Raw genomic sequence first — 18598 nt, 5'->3', positions numbered from 1 at the left:
CAAATCATGCAACTGGAGGTTATCAGAATAAGCGAAGTCAGAAAAAGAAAGATAAATACCACGTGATATCACTAACAAGTGGAATCTAAACTACAACACAAATGAACCTATCTATGAAACAGAAACGTTTGCTGACAAAGGTCCGTCTAGTCAAGGCTATGGTTTTTCCAGTAGTCATGTTTGGATATGAGTTGAACTATAGACAAAGCTGAGCACCAAAGAACTGATGCTTTTGAACTGTGGTATTGGAGAAGACTCCTAAGAGGAAATCAGTCCTGAATACTCATTGGAAGGACTGATGCTGAAGCTGAAACTCCTATACTTTGACTACCTGATGCAAAGAACTGACTAAATGGAAAAGACCCTGATGCTGGGGAAGACTGAAGGCAGAAGGAGAAGGGGATGACAGAGGATGAGATGGTTGGATGGCATCACCGACTTGATGGACATGAGTTTGAGCAAGCTCCGGGAGTTGGTGATGGACAGGGAGGCCTGGCGTGCTACAGTCCATGGGGTCGCAAAGAGTCGGACACAATGAGCGACTGAACTGAACTGAACTGATGAAACAGAAACAAACCATGGACATAAGAGAGCAGACTGGTGGTTGTCAAAGGGGAGGGGACTGGTGGAAGGATGGAGAGGGAGGCTGGGGTTAGCAGATGTCGGCTATTACATATAGAATGTATAAACAACAAAGCCCTACTGTATAGCAGAGAATTATATTCAATATCCTACATTAAACCATAACAGAAAAGAATATTTTAAAAAAGAATGCATGTGTGGGGTATACACACACACACACACACACATATAACTGAATCACTATGTTGTAAGCAGTAATTAACACATTGTAAATCCACCACACTTCATTTTAAAAAAATGAAAGGTTAAATAACATTTAATGCTCCAGCACAAGTTTAAACAGACTCATCCATCCATCCACCTTTACATTCACAGTCACTCCCATCACACTTCCCACCACAATCATTTCTTACCTCTCTCTTCCTGCGTATCATTAATTCCTTTCCCAGGACCCTGGCCTGGCGTGCTGCGATTCATGGGGTCACAAAGAGTCGGACACGACTGAGCGACTGAACTGAACTGAACCGACTGAAACAGCAAGTAAGCTCACCTCATATTTCATACAGCTCTTTGAACATTTATTCACACAGGGAACTCCCTGGCCGAAGCCAGTCAGGTAACTCTGTCCAAACAAGAGTTTTGTGTCCAGGGGAAGGGAGACCCAAAAATAAATAGCAAATATCACTAATAACTACCAAAGTATTTGTCCTGACTCTGTCAGTCCTTTCATGTCCCTTAAGGAGGCTGTAGTGGAGAAACCAGGAACAAATAAAGCAGCTACAACTTGGAAAGTGCCAGGGTAGCCTAAAAGTTCTCAACCCTAGTCTACACTACAAGCAATGATAGATGCCGTGTTCCAAGCCTGGGAGCTAATGCCCTGATTACCATTGGAAATCTCCTGGCAAACATAAGTGGAACCAGCCTCAGGATAAATGAGAAGTCAGGGAAGGAATCTGGATCCCTAGGGCCATACCACACCCCGCAGGGGCACAGAGCCTTCTCTACCACACAAGGAAAATTTAGTGAGATAATAAATGTCTTTACCACTTACATCAAATTGAGTCAGGCTTCTGTTACTTACAACCTTAGGCATCCTAAGTGATATCCTGCATAATACATCCACTCCACATTGCCTGATAAGTAAGCTGAAACTTAAAAGCGTGTGTGTGTGTGTGCGTGTGGGCGTATATGGTGTCACCCAATTAAGTTCTAAGCTCCCAGATGCACAAATTACATCTTTTCTTTTCTTCATACCTACCAACAAGGTTTATGGGCTCAGTCACTCAGTCATGTCCAATTCTTTGCGACCCCATTGATTGTAGCCCCGCCAGGCTCCTCTGTCCATGGGATTTCCCAGGCAAGAATACTGGAGTGGGTTGCCATTTCCTACTACAGGGGATCATCCCAACCCAGGGATCAAACCCGTGTCTCCTGAGTCTCCTGCACTGGCAGGTACATTCTTTACCACTGCGCCACCTGGGAAGCCCCTACCAACAAGCCTTACTGCTGCCTTAACGGCAACAGCTGCTGAATTCTGTACAAACATGCCCCCCAGTCTCCTGCACCCATGTCTGCACATCCAAAGGCATTCTCAAGGAAGCACATATGAGAAACACCCAAAATACTAAGGAACACAATTTGCTAAAAGCCCAGACTGTCCAAGGAGAACAGCAGACCGAGTTTTACAAAGCAAAGTTGCTCAGTTGTCTAAAACAGTGATTCTCAGGAATTCCTGGAGGCCCAGTGCTTAGGTGGAGAAGGCATGGCACCCCACTTCAGTGCTCTCGCCTGGAAAATCCCATGAATGGAGGAGCCTGGTAGGCTGCAATCCATGGGGTTGCGAAGAGTCAGACACGACTGAGAGACTTCACTTTCGCTTTTCACTTTCATGCACTGGAGAAGGAAATGGCAACCCACTCCAGTGTTCTTGCCTGGAGAATCCCAGGGACGGGGGAGCCTGGTGGGCTGCCGACTATGGGGTCGCACAGAGTCGGCCACGACTGAAGTGACTTAGCAGCAGCAGCAGTGCTGAGGACTTCACTGCTCAAGGCGAGGGTTCAATTCCTGATTGGGGAACTAAGGCACATATCTCAGCCAATAAAAGTAGTGCTTTTTGAACAATGAGTTGTGACCCATTCATATCACAAAATCAATGTAATAGTTTGCAAATCTCCATTTTAAAAAATGAAGTAGAACACAGTAAAGCAGAAAATAGCAGCATCATACTATCTTGGAGAAGTCAGGACTGTTTTTGTGAAACTTTTGTTTCAATGTGTGTTGGGTATATAAGCGCTCTGAAAAAATGTTCTTGAGAACTCCCTGGCAGTCCAGTGGTAGACTTGCAACTCCTGAGCTTCCACTGCAACAGACATAGGTTCAATCCCTGGTGGGGGAACTAAGATACCACAAGCAAACAATTACCAAAAAGAAAAAAGAAACACTGATTTAGGAATCATTTCTCGCCATCTAGTGGTAAAAGTCATATGTGCAGTTGCAGCAAGACCAGTAGATGATGTAGATGTGATGAGAATACAGGTCAAACTGTTCCTGCCCCACATCAAGGGCAAGAATCCTGTAGACAACACAGAACCGCTGTTGACTACTCCCCACAGAGATGGCACTCACCCACCACCAAGAAGCTTGAACTGCTGAAAAGCTGATCAATTTGCCTCCCTCTGAGTGTTCCCTGCTGGAGTCATTAGTGGCCTCTTGGATAACAAGGAGCAGTTTCTATTCCTTCCAACTCTGCATTATCGGTCGATTTAATACTATTGATTCAGTCCAGCAATGTTTATTGAGAGTCTAGCAGTATTTGTTGTCTGCTAAGTGCCGGGCATTGGATTACAGTGGTGAACAAAACAGAGAAGCGACAGAGACAGAGATCACGACAAACGAAGCAATTATATGGTGAATGGAGGAGCTATAGTAGAGGTTAAAGGGAAAGCCTCTTACAGGGCATGGCTGAGCTGAGTCCTAGAGAATTAGGGAAGGGCAGCTGTGCAAAAGGCATTCAAGACAGGAGGAACTGCAGGGAGAAACGCTCGGGGGTGGGGGTGGATGTGGAATGTTCCAGAAGCAGGAAATAGGGAGGGCTGGAGGAGAGTAAGAAAACAGGAGAAACTGGAGAGGAGGTTGGAGAGAGAAGCAGACTCAGGTCATACAGGGCCTGGCAGGAGCCTGGGATGGATCCCCACAGCACACAGGGCATGGTCAGTGATGTCTGGCAGTACAAAATGGTAGGGCGAGGCATGGACATAAGCCAAGGACCACCCCCCCCAATCACTTGGGGAGACACATGAACATAACCCAAGGACCCCCCCCCAGTCACTTGGGGAGACACATGAACATAACCCAAGGACCCCTGATCACTAGTTCCCATGACTCCTGCTTCCTAAGGTTACCATCACATGTCTCTCCCTAGTCCTCAAATCCAGATGACTGCCAGTGGTTACCATGCCTCGGAGTTAAAAAGGATCTCACAGCTTAGCCTGGGAGAGCAGCCAAGATAAAAAGACTAACACACTGCTGGCAAGAGGAAGGAAGAGGGCGCTGCTGTGCGCTGCTCCTGGGAAGTCCGAAGGGAGGTGAGCACCATGATTCAGGATCTACAGGCCGCCAACGCAGCTGAGCAGGTAACAGTCACCTACACAATCAGTACCAACCAGTCATCTATAACAGGAACTAGGGGACTTTCCCTGATGGTCCAGCGGTTAAGACTCCACACCCCCAATGCAGCGGAACTAAGATCCCACAGGCTGCATAGGGCGGCTGGAAAAAAAAAAACAACAAACAAAAGAACTGGGCACAGCAAGAGGTTCATAAAACGTAGACTATATTTCATCATATCTAAGACACCATCAATTTCAAGATTGAAAAAAGAAATTAAAAAAACACTACCAGCAAATGTTTCTTTTTTAATTGCTTAGAATTTTACTTTTGTAATTATTGAAAAAGCTCCTTTATTGGGCCAGAGTGTCATCATCTCCCTCTGTCTTGTACAGACAGAAAAAAGTGTGAGGTAAGCTGGCTAAGCCCTCACTTTCAGGATATCTGTGCCTTTCCACACAATACTGACCTCTCTGTCACCAAGGGCATTGGTGAGGATGTATTTCTTTCCTTTAATATTTGTTGATTTATTTATTTTGCCTGTGCTGGGTCTTCACTGCTGCTCACGGCTTCCCTCTGGCTGCAGAGAGCACAGGCCACTCTCTAGTTGTGCAGGAGCTTCTCACTGCAGTGGCTTCTCTTGTTGTAGAGCATGGGCTCCAGGCGTGTGAGCTTCAGTAGTTGTGGCTCCCAGATTCTAGAACACAGGCTCAGTAGTCGTGGCACACAGGCTTAGTTGCTCCATGGCATGTGGGATCTTCCTGGATCAGGGATTGAACCCATGTCCCCTGCATTGGCAGGCAGAGTCTTAACCACTGAGCTACCAGGGAAGCCCCTACGGGTGCATTTCTTAAGAGATCTCCAACATTCTCTCTGAGATTTTCTTCCAAGCAGCTGACCCTCAGCCTGGAAGTTTGATTACTGGCTCTTTCTTGATCTCATCAGAAGATATTAAGGAATGATTTTCAACAGCAAACAGGATTTGTGTCTTTCTTCAAATGGCCTTAAAAGGTAGGTGGACTAAAGCACCGGGGGCTGTGGCCACAGCTCTCCACCAGGCCATGCCATCAGGAATAACCCTGTGTCTGCTGGCACAGGTAAGGACGCCTCTGATGTCACTTGACAGTGACTGCAAGTAATGTTGGGAGTTAAGACACAGGTGATTTCAGAAAAGTTAAAATCCAAGACCATGTGCATCACAGAATGGCTCAGACAGCACTGCCACAGACACATGCATAACTGAAATCACCTTGCTGTACTGCCGGAAAATAATGTAAATCAACTATACTTCAATTTTAAAAAATAGTACAGAAGCAACCTAAGTGTCCATCACAGAGAAGATAAAGATGTGCTACATATAAACAATGGAATATTACTCAGCCACAAAAAGGAATGAAATTGGGTCATTTGTAGCTATGTGGATGGACCTAGAGACTGTCACACAGAATGAAGCAGGTCAGAAAGAGAAAAACAAATATTGTGTATTAATGTATATATGTAAGGAAATGGCAACCCACTCCAGTGTTCTTGCCTGGAGAATCCCAGGGATGGTGAAGCCTGGTGGGCTGCCGTCTATGGGGTCACACAGAGTCGGACACGACTGAAGTGACTTGGCAGCAGGCAGCGGAATCTAGAAAAATGGTAGAGATGATCCTATTTGCAAAGCAGAAACAGAGACACAGATACAGAGAGCAAATGTATGGATACCAAGCAGGGGAAGGGAAGATGGTGGGAGGAACTGGGAGACTGGGACTGACATACATACACTGTTGATACTATGTATAAAATAACTAATGAGAACCTACTGTATACCACAGAGAACTCTACTTAATGCTCTGTGGTGACCTGAGTGGGAAGGAAATCCAAAAGGGAGGCGATATATGTATATGTAAGGCTGATTCATTTCACTGTTACAGTAGAAACTAACACCACAATGTAAAGCAACTATATTCCAATGAAAATTAACTTAAAAATAAATAAAAAATAAAGTTAAAAAAAATAGTACTGAACTGTGACGAACCACTTAGACTATAAGGGACTCACCAGATGTCAACATTTAACAATGAAATAACTAATGAGAGGAATATTTGCCATTTTTAAATGATGCTATTGTTTCTTTTTAAATTAATTTTTCCCATCAAAAAATTAATATTGTCTTTATAACAAGAGCAACAGTAAGTTTGGCCATGATGCAACTGATACCTTGTGCTGCAACCACTGAAGCCCGAGTGCCCTAGAACCCATGCTCCACAAGAGAAGCCACTGCAGTGAGAAGTCTGCACACCACAACCGGAGAAAGCCCGAGAGCAGCAACAAAGACCCAGTGCAGCCAAAAAATTAATTAATAAAAAAAAGAGCGACAGTAACTTTGGACTTCATAAACAAACATAAAAGCCAATTATTACACTAGAAAAATAACGTGTAACCAGTCACAAAGTGCTAATATCCTTACAACATACAGGACTCATTAATAAGGGAAAAAACGAGTATCACAGAAGAACGGGTAAAGGACAAAAATGAACCATTCACAAAAGAAGCAACTGGCCAGTGAACCAACAAAAAGCTCAGCCTTACTGATGATCATAAAAAAAAACAAAATGAAGATGAAAGCAAAACCAGAGAGGAGTAGTGCTCCTAACAAATCTGCAATAAAACTCTTTTCCAGTAGAACCTGGCTTTGGAGAGGGATGAGAAGAGGGCCCTAGGGCACCACTGTCCAAACTGGTAACTGGCAGTCCTGCTTCAAGGCACTGTGGCAACAGGTACAAAAAGCCAGAGTCACGTGAGAACACAACGGCCGACAGTCCCACTTACCGGGATTTTATCCTTAGGAAATAATTAGGAATGAACACAAAGGTTTTTTTTATAAGACCACTGAACCTGGACTTACAGTATCAGGTCGACAAAATAGGCTACAAGATTACATGGCCAGGACGTCCCTACGTGTGTTAGAATGAACGCATAAGACCTATAAAGTAGATAGTGAAATGTTAACAGCAGGGATCTCCCTGGTGCTGTGCACCTAGGCCTGCTGTCATGTCCATGATTGCACTCACTTCCCAAACTCAGAAAACATCCCTTCCATCTGAATATCATGATTTCAAGTTTCAAACTCAGAATCGAAGGGTCAAAAATCTCAGATATGGAAAGACCTGAAAGAGTCACTCAATCTTCATTCAATCCACTACTGCTTTCAAAATGTTCATGACACTCACGTACCACCTAGTCAAAGTAATATGTCTTTTTCAAAAATTTATTTTACTGAAGTGTAGCTGATTTACAATGTTATGTTAATTTCTCCTGTATAGCAAAGTGACTCAGCTATACATATATCTATTAATATATTCGTTTTCATACTCTTGTCCATTATGCTTTATCACCGGTTGCTGAATACAGTTCCCTGGGCTATACAGTAGGACCTTATTGCTTATCCATCCTATATATAATAGTTTCTACCTGCTAACCTCAAACTCTCAATCCTTCCCTCCCCCACACCCTCTCCCCAAAGTAATATGTCTTTAAATAAACTCAGTTTTCTTAGTACTCAGCTCTGAGGTGCTACCTAATATTTCCTTCTAACACACACTGTAACAAATACCTAACTATTAACATTTAAAACATCTATCTCTGTCCCGCCTGAAACCGTCTCATATTCCTCCCATGGGAAACACTGATCTGGCCCAACCACCTATTCATTAAAGAAACATTTATTGATTCCGTCCTATTTGCATGAGTGTCAACTGCAATACTGGAAAATTCATGGAAAGTTGTGAAACGTCCTCCAACAGGGATTTCTTCATCTGAGGATTCAGGGAATGGGAAGGGACCCTCCCTGCTGTCTCAGACTAGCAGGAACAAGGCAGCGGCTGGTTTGTTTCACTTCTACAGACTCACCATGTGCTTACTGCATGCCAGGCATTATTCACATGCCTGACAAACAGAAACACATAGCACCCTCAAAACAACCCTAAATAGTTTGTTCAAGCTGTGAAACCTTCAGGGAAATTAACTTGACTACTTTCAGATCAGATCAGTCGCTCAGTCGTGTCCGACTCTTTGCAACCATATGAATCGCAGCACGCCAGGCCTCCCTATCCATCACCAACTCCCGGAGTTCACTGAGACTCACATCCACAGAGTCAGTGATGCCATCCAGCCATCTCATCCTCTGTCGTCCCCTTCTCCTCTTGCCCCCAGTCCCTCCCAGCATCAGTGTCTTTTCCAATGACTGAACTCTTCGCATGAGGTGGCCAAAGTACTGGAGTTGCAGCTTTAGCATCATTCCTTCCAAAGAAATCCCAGGGCTGATCTCCTTCACAATGGACTGGTTGGATCTCCTTGCAGTCCAAGGGACTCTCAAGAGTCTTCCACAACACCACAGTTCAAAAGCATCAATTCTTTGGCGCTCAGCCTTCTTCACAGTCCAACTCTCACATCCATACATGACCACAGGAAAAACCATAGCCTTGACTAGACGGACCTTTGTTGGCAAAGTAATGTCTCTGCTTTTGAATATTATATCTAGGTTGGTCATAACTTTCCTTCCAAGGACTAAGCATCTTTTAATTCCATGGCTGCAGTCACCATCTGCAGTGATTTTGGAGCCCAGAAAAATAAAATCTGACACTGTTTCCACTGTTTCCCCATCTATTTCCCATGAAGTGATGGGACCAGATGCCATGATCTTCGTTTTCTGAATGTTGAGCTTTAAGCCAACTTTTTCACTCTCCACTTTCACTTTCATCAAGAGGCTTTTGAGTTCCTCTTCACTTTCTGCCATAACGGTGGTGTCATCTGCATATCTGAGGTTATTGATATTTCTCCCGGCAATCTTGATTCCAGCTTGTGTTTCTTCCAGTCCAGCGTTTCTCATGATGTACTCTGCATAGAAGTTAAATAAACAGGGTGACAATATACAGCCTTGACGAACTCCTTTTCCTGTTTGGAACCAGTCTGTTGTTCCATGTCCAGTTCTAACTGTTGCTTCCTGACCTGCATACAAATTTCTCAAGAGGCAGGTCAGGTGGTCTGGTATTCCCATCTCTTTCAGAATTATCCACAGTTTATTGTGATCCACACAGTCAAAGGCTTTGGCATAGTCAATAAAGCAGAAATAGATATTTTTCTGGAGCTCTCTTGCTTTTTCAGTGATCCAGTGAATGTTGGCAATTTGACTTCTGGTTCCTCTGCCTTTTCTAAAACCAGCTTGAACATCAGGAAGTTCACGGTTCACATATTGCTGAAGCCTGGCTTGGAGAATTTTGAGCATTACTTTACTAGCGTGTGAGATGAGTGCAATTGTGCAGTAGTTTGAGCATTCTTTGGCATTGCCTTTCTTTAGGACTGGAATGAAAACTGACCTTTTCCAGTCCTGTGGCCACTGCTGAGTTTTCCAAATTTGCTGGCATATCGAGTGCAGCACTTTCACAGCATCATCTTTCAGGATTTGAAAGAGCTCAACTGGAATTCCATCACCTCCACTAGCTTTGTTCATATTGATGCTTTCTAAGGCCCACTTGACTTCACATTCCAGGATGTCTGGCTCTAGGTCAGTGATCACAGCATCGTGATTATCTGGGTCATGAAGATCTTTTTTGTACAGTTCTTCTGTGTATTCTTGCCACCTCTTCTTAATATCTTCTGCTTCTGTTAGGTCTATACCATTTCTGTCCTTTATCGAGCCCATCTTTGCATGAAATGTTCCTTTGGTATCTCTAATTTTCTTGAAGATATCCCTAGTCTTTCCCATTCTGTTGTTCTCCTCTATTTCTTTGCATTGATCGCTGAAGAAGGCTTTCTTATCTCTTCTTGCTATTCTTTGGAACTCTGCATTCAGATGCTTATATCTTTCCTTTTCTCCTTTGCTTTTCACTTCTCTTCTTTTCACAGCTATTTGTAAGGCCTCCCCAGACCGCCATTTTGCTTTTTTGCATTTCTTTTCCACGGGGATGATCTTGATCCCTGTCTCCTGTACAATGTCACGAACCTCATACCATAGTTCATCAGGCACTCTATCTATCAGATCTAGGCCCTTACATCTATTTCTCACTTCCACTGTATAATCATAAGGGATTTGATTTAGGTCATACCTGAATGGTCTAGTGGTTTTCCCTACTTTCTTCAGTTTAAGTCTGAATTTGGCAATAAGGAGTTCATGGTCTGAGCCACAGTCAGCTCCTGGTCTTGTTTTTGCTGACTGTATAGAGCTTCTTTGGCTGCAAAGAATATAATCAATCTGATTTCAGTGTTGACCATCTGGTGATGTCCATGTATACAGTCTTCTCTTGTGTTGTTGGAAGAGGGTGTTTGTTATGAACAGTGCATTTTCTTGGCAAAACTCTATTAGTCTTTGCCCTGCTTCATTCCGTATTCCAAGGCCAAATTTGCCTGTTACTCCAGGTGTTTCTTGACTCCCTACTTTTGCATTCCAGTCCCCTATAATGAAAAGGACATCTTTTTGGGGGGGTTAGTTCTAAAAGGTCTTGTAGGTCTTCATAGAACCGTTCAACTTCAGCTTCTTCAGCGTTACTGGTTGGGACATAGGCTTGGATTACTGTGATACTGAATGGTTTGCCTTGGAAACAAACAGAGACCATTCTGTCGTTTTTGAGATTGCATCCAAGTACTGCATTTCGGACTCTTTTGTTAACCATGATGGCCACTCCATTTCTTCTGAGGGATTCCTGCCCACAGTAGTAGATATAATGGTCATCTGAGTTAAATTCACCCATTCCAGTCCATTACAGTTCGCTGATTCCTAGAATGCCGACATTCACTCTTGCCATCTCTTGTTTGACCACTTCCAATTTGCCTTGATTCATAGACCTGACATTCCAGTTTCCTATGCAATATTGCTCTTTACAGCATCGGACCTTGCTTCTATCACCAGTCACATCCACAGCCTTGTATTCTTTTTGCTTTGGCTCCATCCCTTCATTCTTTCTGGAGTTATTTCTCCACTGATCTCCAGTAGCATATTGGGGACCTACCGACCTGGGGAGTTCCTCTTTCAGTATCCTATCATTTTGCCTTTTCATACTGTTCATGGGGTTCTCCAGGCAAGAATACTGAAGTGGTTTGCCATTCCCTTCTCCAGTGGACCACATTCTGTCAGATCTCTCCACCATGACCTGCCCATCTTGGGTTGCCCCACGGGCATGGCTTAGTTTCACTGAGTTAGACAAGGCCGTGGTCCTAGTGTGATTAGATTGACTAGTTTTCTGTGAGTATGGTTTCAGTGTGTTTGCCCTCTGATGCCCTCTTGCAACACCTACCGTCTTACTTGGGTTTCTCTTACCTTGGGCGTGGGGTATGTCTTCACTGCTACTCCAGCAAAGCGCAGCCATTGCTCCTTACCTTGGACAAGGGGTATCTCCTCACCGCCGCCCTTCCTGACCTTCAACGTGGGATAGCTCCTCTAGGCCCTCCTGCACTCAAGCAGCTTACAAACCTACTTACCCACATGGATTCAGACCCCACCCCCAACATTTCCGGGCTTCCCCAGTGGCTCACTGGTAAAGAATCTGCCTGCAAGGCAGGAAACACAGGAGTTGCAGGTTCAATCTTAGGGTCAGGAAGAGCCCCTGGAGGAGGGCGTGGCAACTCACTCCAGTATTCTCCCCTGGAGAATCCCAAGGACAGAGGAGCCTGGAGGGCTACAGTCCATAGGGTTGCAAAGAGTTGGACACAACTGAAGTAACTGAGCATGCACGCCCACCCAATGTTTCAGGTGCTTAAATAGTACGAATTTGTCGTGTGTGTGTGTGTGTGTGTGTGTGTGTGTGTGTGTATTGTTTAACTACTTATAGATGTATATGTATGCGAAAGCTGCTCAGTTGTGTTTGACTCTTTGCGACCCCATGGACTACACAGTCCATGGAATTCTCCAGGCGAGAATACTGGATTGGGTAACCATTCCCTTCTCTGGGAGATCTTCCCAACCCAGAAATCAAACCCAGGTGTCCCACATTGCAGACTCTTTACCAGCTGAGCCATGAGAGAAGCCCATAGATGCATATGTAGCTATGTAATTCCATATATATGCAATTGCAACAACAACAACAAAAAAAATCAATGAGTATTCTCAGCATTAATTTTCAAGTTTGGGGGACTTTCCTGGTGGTCCAGTGGCTAGGACTCTGCACTCCCAATGCAGGGGGCCCAGGTTCAATCCCTGGTCAGAGAACTAGATCCCACATGCCTCAACTAAGAGTTCTCATGCCACAACTAAAAAAATAGATCCCTTGTGCCACAACTAAGACCCAGCACAGCCAAAAATTACATAAATAATTTAAAATATTTCTTTAAAAAATTTTTCAAGTTTGGGATTTTTCTTTTTTTTTTTAAAGCATAGAAAGGTTTATTACAGGGCCAAGCAAGGAGAACAGGTGGCTCGTGCTTAAAAAAAACCTGAAAACTTCAGTTAGGGATTTTAACTGTACACTGCTTGTGGTCTTTAAGTGAAAGAGTTAGTCGCTCAGTTGTGTCCGACTCTTTGCAACCCCATGGACTGTAGCCCGACAAGCTCCTCTGTCCATGGAATTCCCCAGGGAGAACACTGGAATGGGTAGCCATTCCCTTCTCCAGAGGATCTTCCCAATCCAGGGATCCAACCCGGGTCTCCTGCATTGCAGGTAGATTTTTTTACTATCAGAGCACCAGGGAAGCCCTTTGGTCTTTAAGATACTGCTCTAATTTTTAAATTCATTGTTGTTCTTTTACATCTTTTAGTTGCAGTTTTTGGTTTCTATTTCCTGTTGGTTTCATTCTTGGTTTATAAATGGAAGACAGGAAGCAAAGTCTTGAGGCTAATAGACTCTGTACCTAAACAGAGTCTGAATTCGCTTCCTTCTTGGGAACTCTGGAAAGCTTGTTGCTTTCCTGAGTAGATCGGCAGACCTTAAGGGATCAATCACCTGAAAAACTGGGTCTGAATAACTAAGAAGACTCACAGGATAGTTTCCTCCCAAAGGAGACTACTGGCATGGCCTCTTGGCTTCATGTAACATCTAATTACTTTACAAGGAGTAATATGATCTACAATCTACTGTCTTGCTTGTAAGAAGTCATAGTGAATAGTGGGCAAAGTGTAAACGAAAAAGGAACCTACATTCACACAGAGTGAAATAAGTAGGAGAATCAAGTCAATCCCCTTGGTGTAATGTCCCATATCTAACTTTTTAACAACAACCAAAAAAAAACAAAAAACAGAAAATGTAATTAATATAACACAGAACATAGTAACAGGATGCCATGGACCTGAATAATGCTAAGTTTTTAACTAACTCCAAGTCAAAACCCTAGCCAGCTTTTTTTTTTTTTTAAGAAACTAACAATTGATTCTACAATGGAAACACAAAGGATCTAAAATAGCCCAAACAAATCTTCAAAAGAAGAGTGAAGTTGGAGAACTAAAACTGCTTAATACTACTTAATTTTAAGACACACTATAAAGCTGAAGTAATCAAAACAGTGTGGTCTCAGCGTAAAGGTGGAAAAATAGATCAATGAGACAGAAATAGACCTATACCAGTGCTGCCAGTTGGTTTTTTACCCAGAGTGCCAAGGCAGCTCATGTTCCTACATGTTGGGCTTCCCTGGTGGCTCAGTCGGTAAAGAATCTACCTGCAATGCAGGAGACCAGGTTTTGATCCCCAAGTTGGGAAGGTCCCCTAGAAAAGGAAATAGCAACCCACTCCAGTATTCTTGCCTGGAGAATGGACAGAGGAGCCTGGCAGGCTTCAGTGCAGAGGGTTGCAAAGAGTTGGTCACAATTTAGTGACAAAATGACCACACACACCACCACATTTTCCTACATGTGTATGTATATGTAAAACACATCATCTGAAAAAGGAGCTCTATCCAAAATATATAATGAACTCTAACAAGTTAAAATCAACATTACCATCATCAATAAAAATAGGAAAGGGCTTTAATAGCTAATTCACAAATGACGATGTAGGAATAGCCGATAAGTATACATCTGTCACCAAGGAAATGCCATTTAAGGCCATAATGAAATGCTATTGCACACCCACTGATGAATGTTAAACGAGGATATGGAGCAACCAGAGCTTTGACACATTGCTGGTGGGAAGTATAATCTGATAAACCACTTTGGAAATTAGTCTGCAGTTAAATGAATACTCACCCTGTGACTAACCAATTCTACTCTTGGATCCAAGAGAAATTTAAGGTTTATATAAGAATGTTCATTGCAGTCCATTCAGAATGGCCAAAAACTAGACACAACTCTAATGTTCATCATCGGCTGAATGGATGAACAAATCATGGTGTATTCACACAGCACACAAAGGAGCAAGCCATTTTACACTGACAAAGATTCTCTCCTTGACCAAACTCTAGCCAGGCTCCACTGAGCCCTCCTAGACTAGACCTTGATCTTGGCCTACAATATAAAGACCTGAACAAACAACAGAGTTTCTAACAGCTCTAGGCCACACCCCTAAGGATGTCTCCAATCCCCCTTAGGGTGTGGACCTGAGAAAACTCAAGAAGAATTTACTGTTTGTTCCAGGCAACACCTGAAGATAGAGCCTTGCTGTCTCCCAGTTAGCAAATCCAGATGGTTTCACATGGACTAATCCCCTTTTTCACACTTTCTATAATTTTTCTCTGATTCTACTGACTCCTGGCTTGTTCCCCTGCTTCCTCCCTCATTCTCCCCTTAGGATACCCTCTATACAAATCAGAGTTGAATTCAGTTCATGCTGGATTCTTTTCCCTGTTGCAATAGTTATTACTTATTAAAATATCTGACCTTACCACTATAACTGGCATCCAGCTTTATCTTTGACAATGTGCACAACATGGATGAATCTCAAAGACCATCTTGAGTGAAAGAAGACACAAAAAGAATGCATTTTGTATGATTCCATTTATATGACATTCTAGAATTGGGAAACCTGTGAGAGCCCAAATCAGAAAAATGGTTGCTGGGTTACCAACCATCTCTAGTTGGTGAAGAGACCAACTAGAGATACAAGGGAACTTTATGGAGTCTCAGACATATTTTATATCTTGTTTCAGGTGGTGGTACACAGATATATGCAACTGCCAACTCTCATCAAACTGAATATCTTACTCTGTATAAATTATCTCCCTCTCCTTGCCACCCTTCTAACAATATCTGAGGGAGCTTTCCCTGGTTCAGTTCAGTTCAGTCACTCAGTCGTGTCCGACTCTTTGTGACCCCATGAATCGCAGCACGCCAGGCCTCCCTGTTGCTCAGTGGTAAAGAATCCACCTGCCAACACAGGACATGCGGGTTTGAGCCCTGATCTGGAAAGATCCCACATGCTACAGAGCAACTAAGCCCGTATGCCACAACTATTGAGCCTGTGCTCTAGGGCCCAGGCTCGGCAACAAGAGAACCCACCACTGTGAGAAGCCGTGCACCGCAACTAGAGAGTAGCTGCCACTCGCCGCAACTAGGGAAAAGCCTGTGCAGCAACAAACACCCAGCACAGCCAAAAGTAAATAAAACTATAAAAAACGGTCTTTAAAAAATATGACTATCTGAGGAAATTCTCGAGGGGAAAAAGATGAAGGATGTAGCACATCCTCCAAGTCCCTTCTGCGATACGCACTCGCCCCCTTGCCTAAGAGGACCCCAATGTGGTTTGAGGCAGCAATCTGCCCTATTGGGTGCACACTTTCCTGCACCCAGGAGCAGAGCCATGTGTCCTAACCTTAGCTGATGAGAAGTACATGGAAGTCTACAGGGAAGGCCTTCCCAAAAAGCTACTGCTTTCCTGATGAAAAGGGACAGTTTCAGACACAAAATGTGTCTCTTGCTAGCATTCCTTCATTTTCCTTCTTCCTAAACCACAGCTGCTCAAATGGACTTAAAAAATTCTGATAACCCTGCTATAAATCTCCCCTTACCCTGTGAAGCAAGCTATGGAAGCTCTGAATCAATTCACAACTGAATAATTTTGTTACTCAGAAGTTTTCAGACATAAAAATGAAAAAAAAAATTTCAACTACAAGAATAACATATGCATTCAGTTCAGTTCAGTTCATTCAGTCATGTCCGACTCTTTGCAACTCCATGAATCACAGCACGCCAGGCCTCCCTGTCCATCACCAACTCCCAGAGTTCACTCAAACTCATGTCCATTGAGTTGGTGATGCCATCCAGCCATCTCATCCTCTGTCGTCCCCTTCTCTTCCTGCCCCCAATCCCTCCCAGCATCAGAGTCTTTTCCAATGAGTCAACTCTTTGCATGAGGTGGCCAAAGTATTGGAGTTTCAGCTTTAGCATGAGTCCTTTCAATGAACACCCAGGACTGATCTCCTTTAGAATGGACTGGTTGGATCTCCTTGCAGTCCAAGGGACTCTCAAGAGTCTTTTCCAACACCACAGTTCAAAAGCATCAATTCTTCAGTGCTCGGCATTACTGCATTTGGTATATGATACAAAGGACATTTCAAATCAATGGGGAAAATATAGACCACTCAACAGATGGTGTAGGGACAACTGGCTAATAATTGAATACAAAATTAAGGTAAGCGCTTCCCTGGTGATCTAGTGGTTAAGAATCTGCCTTGTAATGCAGGGGACACTGGTTTGATCCCTGGTCCGGGAAGATCCCACATGCTGTGGGGCAACTAAGTCCAGGTGCCAAAACTACTGAACCCAAGTGCCTAGAGCCTACAAGCCACAACTACTGAACCCACATGCAGCAACTGCTGAAGCCCTTGTGCCCAGAGTCCACGCTCCATGACAACAGAAGCCACTGTAATGAGACGCCTGTGCACGGCAGCTAGAGAGCAGCCCCCACTCGCCCACAACTAGAGAAAGCCCATGCACAGCAAGGAAGACTCAGGGAAGCCAAATAAATAAGCTTTGAAAAAATTAAGTTAAAACTGCTATCTTATGATGTACAAAATAATAAAGATAGATGAATGATCTAACCATAAAGCCAAAGCCACAGAAGTGCTTAAAGAAAATGCTATAAGGATTGAGAATGGCCTTTCAAAGCTTTACCCAAAAACCACAAGCCATAAAGTTATGTTGTCAAGACTACAACCTGAAGAGTCACCATTTCTGTATTATGAAATGGACAGTACAGGCTACACTGAAAAAGACAACAACAGCTTGAAAGAAAACACTGCAACAAACAGCAAAGCAATGGATCACTATTGCAGATACAAAAGGTCCTTACAAATCAGTAATAAAAATACAAATAACCAAACAAAAACAAGACAACAACCCAGTAGGGCAGTGACATCGAGAGTGGATTCGCTCTATAAATATCCATGAGTGTGAGCAGACAGACAATGCTCAGCCTCACTTGTGATTTTAGAAATGCAAATTAAAAATAGGAAAGCAGCCTGGCATTTGCCTTCAAAATATTTCAGGTCAGAAGCTGGGCCCTGCTCTCTGGGGTACAGCTGTAAAGATGCAATCAGTAGGCTGGTCAGGCCAGGGCCCTCAGGAAAACACCGGCTTTCCTACGAGGTGATCCTGTGACCTGCTTTCATGACAACATGACAATGGTGGTGGGGGGCTGGGGGGTGGATTTTTGGATTCAGTTGAGAAATCAGATGAACTTCTACAATTTGCACAACAGACTTTCAGTCTTACAGCCCCTGGTCTGGTTTCTAACAGACTGCTGAAAACCAGCAAAGCAGAACACCAGAATTCTAAGACCTCATTAGGAAGTAACATCTTGAGCACTTGTATTCAGGTCCAATCATTTTCTAGGGAAGGAAATGGCAACTCACTCCAGTATTCTTGCTTGGGGTAATCCCGTGGACAGAGGAACCTTGTGGGCCACAGTCTATGGAGTTGAAAAGAGTTGGACCCGACTTAGTGGCTGAGCGTTAATCACTTTAACCATCTGACACATGCTTACTATGTGTCTATACTGTGAAAGGCACTAAAGTAGACAGGTCCCTGCTTTGTTTACATTCTGAGGAAAGACAAACATTAAACAACATGTCTGAACTACACCTGGGCTGATTCCCACCAAGGACACACAGTGTCACAAGAACATGGGACGGGGCTCTATCTTGTCTGCAGGTGCCTGAGAGGCCTCCTTGAAGAAGCCACATCTGACACAAGCCAAAAGCCTCGGTGCCATCTATGACTCCTGTCTTACTGTATCTCTGATCCGTCAATACACTCATGACTCCTCAGTCTTATCAGCTCGGCCTTCAGTGTATCCAGAATCATGGATTCCCAGCATCTCTACCACTACAATCCTCATCCAAGCCCCCAGCATCTGACTTGAGCTATTCCGAGAGCACGTCTCCCTGCCTCCATGCTGCCCCCTACAGCCTGTTGTCAACACAGACGCTGAGAGGATCCTGTTCCAGCCCAAGACGGTGGATGTCTTCCATTCCAAGGCCCCCGGCAGCTCCCATCTCGCTGACACTGAAA

General features: G+C 43.8%; 1 protein-coding gene and 1 non-coding gene across 2 annotated transcripts in view; one reads left to right on the top strand and one right to left on the bottom strand.

The window, feature by feature from the left end:
* LCMT1 (leucine carboxyl methyltransferase 1) overlaps positions 1 to 18598 on the bottom strand; it is a 70003-nt gene that overhangs the window by 41512 nt on the left and 9893 nt on the right. The gene's annotated exons all lie outside the window — the stretch shown is intronic.
* On the top strand, positions 12302 to 12373 carry TRNAG-CCC (transfer RNA glycine (anticodon CCC)). The gene has a single exon. It is a non-coding gene; the product is annotated as a tRNA-Gly (tRNA).

This window comes from Bubalus kerabau, chromosome 23 (genome assembly GCF_029407905.1).
Source record: "Bubalus kerabau isolate K-KA32 ecotype Philippines breed swamp buffalo chromosome 23, PCC_UOA_SB_1v2, whole genome shotgun sequence".
Classification (NCBI taxonomy): domain Eukaryota; kingdom Metazoa; phylum Chordata; class Mammalia; order Artiodactyla; family Bovidae; genus Bubalus; species Bubalus kerabau.
The sequence above is the reverse complement of the archived record's forward strand: the minus strand, read 5'-3'. Positions and strand labels throughout refer to the sequence as shown.